The sequence below is a fragment of the Musa acuminata genome, chromosome BXJ2-9 (genome assembly GCF_036884655.1).
Source record: "Musa acuminata AAA Group cultivar baxijiao chromosome BXJ2-9, Cavendish_Baxijiao_AAA, whole genome shotgun sequence".
Taxonomy (NCBI): domain Eukaryota; kingdom Viridiplantae; phylum Streptophyta; class Magnoliopsida; order Zingiberales; family Musaceae; genus Musa; species Musa acuminata.
This window is the reverse complement of record NC_088346.1, coordinates 6,779,819-6,787,348: the sequence shown is the minus strand read 5'-3', so window position 1 is coordinate 6,787,348 and position 7,530 is coordinate 6,779,819. Positions and strand designations below refer to the sequence as shown.

Below are 7,530 nucleotides of genomic sequence, written 5' to 3'. Positions count from 1 at the left end.
TATGACAGTTATGCTGTGTGCTTTTCTTTTATACTCTAGTTAAAGTAACTTTTTTTACCTGTTCTGTAAAACTAGGGCTATGGTTTTTGTAATTTGTTTTTCTATATTGTCATTTTACCATCATTTGCAGGATAAAGGTGTCTAATGGACAGTACGATTTTATCTTTTCCAAGGACTAACAGATTTGTTGGCACTCGTACCATTGACCATTCCCTGGGACTTTGTGCTCTTAATTTATCAAGATATAACATATGCTATTTGCCTAAAGGTACTTGTACCTCCTGTTTTTATGAATTCTCAGTTTCTATCAGTAGGAAAGTTTTTTGCTCGTGGTTACTGACATATTTCTTTGATTTGTTAAAACCTTTAAGAATAACTTGGATTTTTTAATATTTAAACAATTTCTGCATTTTAGTGAAATGAGGCTGTGAAGCAAGAATTTAAGTAAAATGATCACATTATGTACTTGTCTTTTATAAGTTATGCAGTGCCTTTGACATTGACAATTGGTGATCATACAGGATTGAAAGGTCGAATTGTTAGGAGTGCAATGAAATCTTATAAGCTTTCTGAGCTTACTCATACTGAGGTTGATTCTCTCAAGGCTCGCCCTCGTATTGATTTCTCATCCATTTTTAGTGTGGTAAGTTTGATAATGAAATTGTTGGACCTTTAAGTGGTAAAGCTACTATGACAATTATATTGCACTTTTTATGAGTAGGTAAACCCAATCGTGGATGATGTACAGTGCAGAGGAGATGCTGCAGTAATAGAGTCAGTGATTCCTACATATGCTTCTAAATATTGTATAGAATTTTTCATTTGAACAACTAATGATATAACATATGCTATTTTCCTAAAGGTACTTGTACCTCCTGTTTTTATGAATTCTCAGTTTCTATCAGTAGGAAAGTTTTTTGCTCGTGGTTACTGACATATTTCTTTGATTTGTTAAAACCTTTAAGAATAACTTGGATTTTTTAATATTTAAACAATTTCTGCATCTTAGTGAAATGAGGCTGTGAAGCAAGAATTTAAGTAAAATGATCACATTATGTACTTGTCTTTTATAAGTTATGCAGTGCCTCTGACATTGACAATTGGTGATCATACAGGATTGAAAGGTCGAATTGTTAGGAGTGCAATGAAATCTTATAAGCTTTCTGAGCTTACTCATACTGAGGTTGATTCTCTCAAGGCTCGCCCTCGTATTGATTTCTCATCCATTTTTAGTGTGGTAAGTTTGATAATGAAATTGTTGGACCTTTAAGTGGTAAAGCTACTATGACAATTATATTGCACTTTTTATGGGTAGGTAAACCCAATCGTGGATGATGTACGGTGCAGAGGAGATGCTGCAGTAATAGAGTCAGTGATTCCTACATTTGCTTCTAAATATTGTATAGAATTTTTCATTTGAACAACTAATGAAGTTATCAGTTGTTCAGAAGTCCAAAATCTCTTTTTCTTTTCTTGATCCAGTTATACGGCAAAATTTGACAAAGTTGTACTTGACAAAGTAGTTGAGCTAGTTTCTGATCTTCCGGTTCCAGAGGTAGGCTGGTTTTAACAGTAATCCAATGAGACTTATAACATGCTGTGAATTCTTCTTTTTGAGCTGACTGTAGAATGATAAATTTTGTCTTCAAATTTAGTTGCTGTATTACTATTTTTGAACAAGTATGCATTTGACATTTTTGGTTGTGTCTTTCACTTATCAACTTTCGGACAGGCGATCATTGCTACCAGGATTTTTCTTTCAGGTTATTTCGAAATTGTTAAAAGTCTTTTCAATTCAAATATGTTTCATAACTGTTATGTTGCATTTTCTCAGTCACCTTTTATGATACATTTGGTCTAGACGTTATCAGTTCAAGGGCTTTAGCATAATCATTGTGGTTAGTTATCTGTTATTGTGCCATTAAGTTTCTTAAGAGATTTCAGGATCTTTTTTATTAGAGACCATGTCAATATCAGACTTTGTAAAAAGTTGTGGGAAATTGCTCTCATTAGCAATGTGGTTGTATTAGTCATATCTTTAGTTAAAGAAAACTTGTATTTTTGTTGTCATCTATTTGTACTTACTTCAACCAATACATGTTAATGTTTGTGTATTGTTGTGTGATTGTTAAGCTTGATCCAGCTGTAAGGAAAGCATTTGATGTGGCATATGCCAATATTTATGCATTTCATGATGCACAAAGGGTTCCTGAGAAGGATATTGAGAATATGACAGTAAGCAAATGACTTGTAGTATTCTTTATTTTGTCACCAAGTTTTTCTTGCTCTCATTAACTGGTTTTGGATGTAATGATTATGCATAGGGAGTTCGGTGCAAAAGGATAGCAAGGTGCATCGGCGCTGTAGGGCTTTATGTTCCAGGGGGTACTGCAGTTTTACCCTCAACTGCTCTCATGCTTTCAGTGGTATGCTCATCTATTCCTAGGGATGGCTGTGGCGGTTCAGTCATGGTATTGTTGAGTTTTGATGCATGATGGTGAACAGATATGGTTGACTTTTGATTTCTTCCGTGCACCAGCCCGCACATATTGCCGGGTGCAAAACTATTGTTCTTGCAACTCCGCCAAGTCGTGATGGTAGCATTTGCAAGGTAGCCTTCTACAAGAACCTTGGCCCCACATTGAGATGAAGTTGAATTTGTTATTTTTGCTGCAGGAAGTACTTTATTGTGCCAAGAAAGCCAGTGTAACTCACATTCTAAAAGCTGGGGGAGCTCAGGTTCAAGGATTTTGAGCACCCTTTTTTGCTCTGCAAATGGCTTTTCTTGTGCTTTGACTAATTTCTATCTGTTATATCTTCAGGCAGTCTCAGCAATGGCTTGGGGAACTCCATCTTGCCCAAAGGTACAAAATTCCAGTATTTAGTGGGGGTTACTTTATGAATTATTTTCTTTTATATGTTTGAGGAAAATATACCAAAAGCAGCTGGTTGTCTTGTAAAATTAGTGACTGTAAATTCTAGGATTACTGGGCTTATGTTATTACAGCTTATCTTCTATTATTCTGTAATCTTCCATGTGAGTACTTTTTTGCATCAAAGAGCAAACACTTCTTGTTGCATTCTTTGTATTTGTTAGGTGCACAATGCATAAATATTTCTTAATGAGCTCATTTTCCAGTATCTCTTTCGGTCATTGTGAGCTTCTTTTCATTTTGAATAAAAACTTTGTTGTGGGGCCTTCCATTATCTAACCATCATCTGCAATTACTCCAAATCCAAATGTCTGGTTTTGAATGAAACCAAAGACAGCCGTCAGTACTTATTCTTCCATGCATAAATGATATCAAATGTGCTTAAATGTACGTCATCTTCTTTTGATGGTTTATAATCTCCCTGTTGATGGTGCCATAACTATCCATCGCTTCAACTCAATTTCAGTGTTGGTTACAATTGACTGGCCATATACTTAATATCTGAACCTTTAATGGTTTCTTGCAGGTTGAAAAAATTTTTGGCCCAGGAAATCAATATGTTACTGCTGCAAAAATGATTCTCCAGGTATGGTTCTGATTCCTTAGCTTCCCTTATGCTTTAATTCTTTACTCTCTGTCCTTGGTTCCACATTTTTCCTCTTTTAATTTTACAATCTTTAGGTTGTATTTGCTTGCACTATGACGACTCTGTCCAGAGATACACCACGGAGATCAGGGCCCAATTAGAATAAGTAGAGAACTAGTCTTGGTCAAATGGGAAGAAAAGCCTGCTATATGTTTAATTGTATCAGCAGAAAAAGTACCTTTTAGTAACAAGCCGAGATAGAACAAGATTTAACTATGGAAAGAGAACAGAATATAGATGAGAAAGATGCGTAGGAACTAGGAACAACCATCATCTTAAGCATCATATGTACATGTCAAATGGAAAGAAAAGCCTGCTATATGGTTGATCTCATCAGCAGAAAAAATAAATTTTAGGTAACAAGTCAAGATAGAACATATATATATATATATGTGTGTGTGTGTGTGTGTGTGTATACATATATATACACACACACACTTATACATAGTTGTAGAAGTTAAGAAATAAAATCACCACTAGAAATCTTCATTGTTTTCTTCAGCTAGATCCTTTTTTTCAATATTTTGAATCCTTAAGGACTCTTTCTAACTGAGGGCTGACATTTTGTGGACAAAGAACCACTAGAACCATATTGTAACTTTTTGTCAACTGTAACAGAATTCTTATTACTACCCAACTTTTTCTCATTTTAGAAGCCCTATTGTAACACTAATGCTTGTCATCTACTTTTTATAGATTTGACATCATTTTGACTCCTGGATACAATCAAAATATCATCTATTAGTTGTATTTAACATGGATTTTAAATAAAACTATTTTTTTCTTAATCTAAATTGCTAAAACTAGCCCTGACTAAGAACCTGGCAGCATCATACTATCACTGTTAATGAAAGGATTTGATTATGGAACACGTAAGAATTGTTGTGTAATAGTCTTCTACTCCTGATTCTATCTTCAATCTATTTAGATCAACTTTTTTAAAATGTTGTAGCTTCTATTTTGATTTCCCAAGATATCGTGTTGTTTCTTCTCTTAAAATGGTTCTTGAGATTTGTGGTTGGACATATCCTCCTAATCATAAGAGCAGAGATTTGGTGCTACAATATTTCAATTTCCGGTCGATCCGCAGAGCCTTCCAATTTGTTGGTCTGAGATTAACCTGCTTTTTGGTGTACTTCTCTTTTCCTGCAGAACAGTGAAGCAATGGTTTCCATTGACATGCCTGCTGGCCCTTCAGAGGTTCTGGTCATTGCTGACAAGCATGCCAATCCTGTTCATGTAGCTGCAGATCTCCTCTCTCAGGTCTTTATTCTGTTTGCACTTGTATTGTTCAATTGATTAGCATGTGTTTGATGGAGAATATTCTTTTTATTTCTTGTGTTGTTACTTTCTTATGCGAGCTATTTAGGTAGTGGGCATCTATTATCTGGAATAAGGCTCCAGAAAATCCCAAGTCAAAGATGTTGACGTATGTAGTCAATTCTAAGACCAGCAAACCAAAAATATATTAAATTTATATGAATTCACTTTTCAAATTGATGCTCTGTAGGTCTTTAGTTGCAAGGTTTTAAGCATCAGTCAGATTAGCATATGCTGTCTAGTATTTTCCAACCTGACCAACTGCCGGTATCAAAACGCTTAGCTTGATACTAGTACATATGTTATTCATTTATCTATTATTTTATTTAATGATTCTGGGTTGTATAGGTCCGTAAATAGCCTGGTTTACTGGTACTGTATGGTCCAATATGTTTCCAAAATAGGTATCAAACTGGCATTTAAAATTTTCTTGGTTTGATGTTCTTATTTCTTTTTGTACTCCACTAAATTTACAGGCAGAACATGGTCCAGATAGTCAGGTGGTTCTTGTCGTTGCCGGAGATGGAGTGGATATTGATGCTATCCAGGCTGAAGTTAGCAACCAATGTGCTAGCCTTCCCAGAGGAGAATATGCTTCAAAAGCACTGAGTCATAGCTATGTTGTGTTTGCCAGAGACATGGTTGAGGTTGGTTCTGAATACCTGCTTGTGCATGCCACATGGTTTCAACCAGACTAGAGGTTCTAAATCCATTACTAATGCAACTGACATATATATACTAAATTAAGTTAACTAGTCTACTTCAAAGTGCCTATGGGCTTATTTCTAGGTGCAGTTGAAGTTTCAAGGACATTGCTGAAGTTTTTGGTATTATATTGAAGCTATTAGTATTGACCTTATCATCTGAAGTGATTGGAAATATGGGCCTGAGCATATTTAGCTTAATACCAAAGTCCTGGCAATCCGCTGGATCTGTATACAATATTGTGCTCTATGCTCTGGGCTGTGGTTTGTTTACAGCAGAAGCATCAGTTTACACTGGATTGCTAAATTGTGTAGTTCTAGCTCCTTTTGTTTGCTTGTGAAAGAACCAAAAAACATTGTATTTTGCAGGCAATTTCCTTCTCGAACTTGTATGCTCCTGAGCATTTTGATCATCAACGTCAAGGATGCGGAAAGGTGGGAGGGTCTCATTGAGAATGCTGGTAATTTGCTATGGTTATAACCATTGTTTCAACATGTTAGAGAAAGAAGTTCTGTTTTACTCTCGTTGGAGCGTATCGTTATTATCACACAGTCTCCAATCAATTGAAACTCATCTGTTGGAAAGCATCATTTACAGTTAAAATTTGTTGAGGACAATAAATTCTTTGCTAAAATTGTCTAGTAACTTCTGTGGATCACTGCAGGCTCAGTCTTTTTAGGACAATGGACGCCGGAGAGCGTTGGTGATTATGCTAGCGGCACCAACCATGTCCTTCCCACATACGGATATGCAAGAATGTACAGTGGGGTGTCACTAAACTCATTTCTCAAATACATAACTGTACAGTCCTTAACCGAGGAAGGTCTCAAAAACATTGGACCGCATGTAGCAAAGATGGCAGAAGTCGAAGGGCTGGAGGCTCACAAGAGAGCTGTTACCCTTCGGCTGCAGGAAATCGAAGCTGGCCTACCTGCTTAGCTGACATAATGCAGGTCCAAAATGCTCTGGGAACTTATAATATCATAGGCTTCTCCATTTGAGTTTTTTGAGTTGGTACGTTGAATCACAACTTATCTCGGTCAATGTTTGGGTTTCTGAACTGAGCAGGTTGTTTCTTGAAGACCTTTGCCATTTTGCATCATTCATAATCTGCTAAAAGGCCAAGCTGTTGGGGGTGGTCTTTCTTCAGTGCCCACAAGCAGCTCAAAGTGGGGAGTGCATAAAACAGTCAGCTCATTTTTACGTGCAATAACTACATCCTCAGATACAATTCATCATCCGGTTTATGCTTGCAGAACCTAATTAAGTTGTGTTCTCACTGTTGTGCAACATTTTGAAATTCACAATCAACTAACAAATGGAAAAGACAAGCCAATAATCAGAATGGATAGGGTATTGCTGTTCGTATTGTGGCAGCAGACATGCTGTAGAACTTGTCGCCACCGGTATTTGCTACGTAAGCCATCCTTTCACGTTACTGTTCTAATATGCAAGAAACTTTTTTCTGTTTGATATGCAACATTGTTGATTGTTTTAGTCTAAAGTAATATTTGAACTTGTGCAGACCTCGAGTTTCTCATGAATTCATTGTTGTCCTGTATATCTTATATGTGTGATTTGTCACATGCTTAAGATTCGAGTCTATGGTTTGTTTATGGAGAAACATCATCGACCAAGAACTCATGTAGGAAAACCACAAAATTCTTGCTCTGGATATTGGATTTAATTGAGATAGATAGACATAATTAGTCAAATTTGGTTAGAGGGTTGTGCCCACAGCTAGTAGTATTTAATTTGAGATGTTGGATAGCCAGATCCTCCACTCCTGAAGCCTGCCATGAATCTTTCAACAGGATCAAGAAAATTATTGGATGGGAAGAAAAAAAAAAGATAAGAAAAAGTGGGACACAGCCAAATAAGACAGCTGTTCATGGATTGGGAGCAGACATCGAGATCTCTTGGAGA

The 7,530-nt window shown here is 36.4% G+C and overlaps 1 pseudogene; it reads left to right on the top strand.

Annotated features, from left to right (window-relative positions):
* Positions 1–557: 557 nt before the first annotated feature.
* On the top strand, positions 558–7,128 carry LOC135622867 (histidinol dehydrogenase, chloroplastic-like; annotated as a pseudogene).
* The last annotated feature ends 402 nt before the right edge of the window (positions 7,129–7,530 follow it).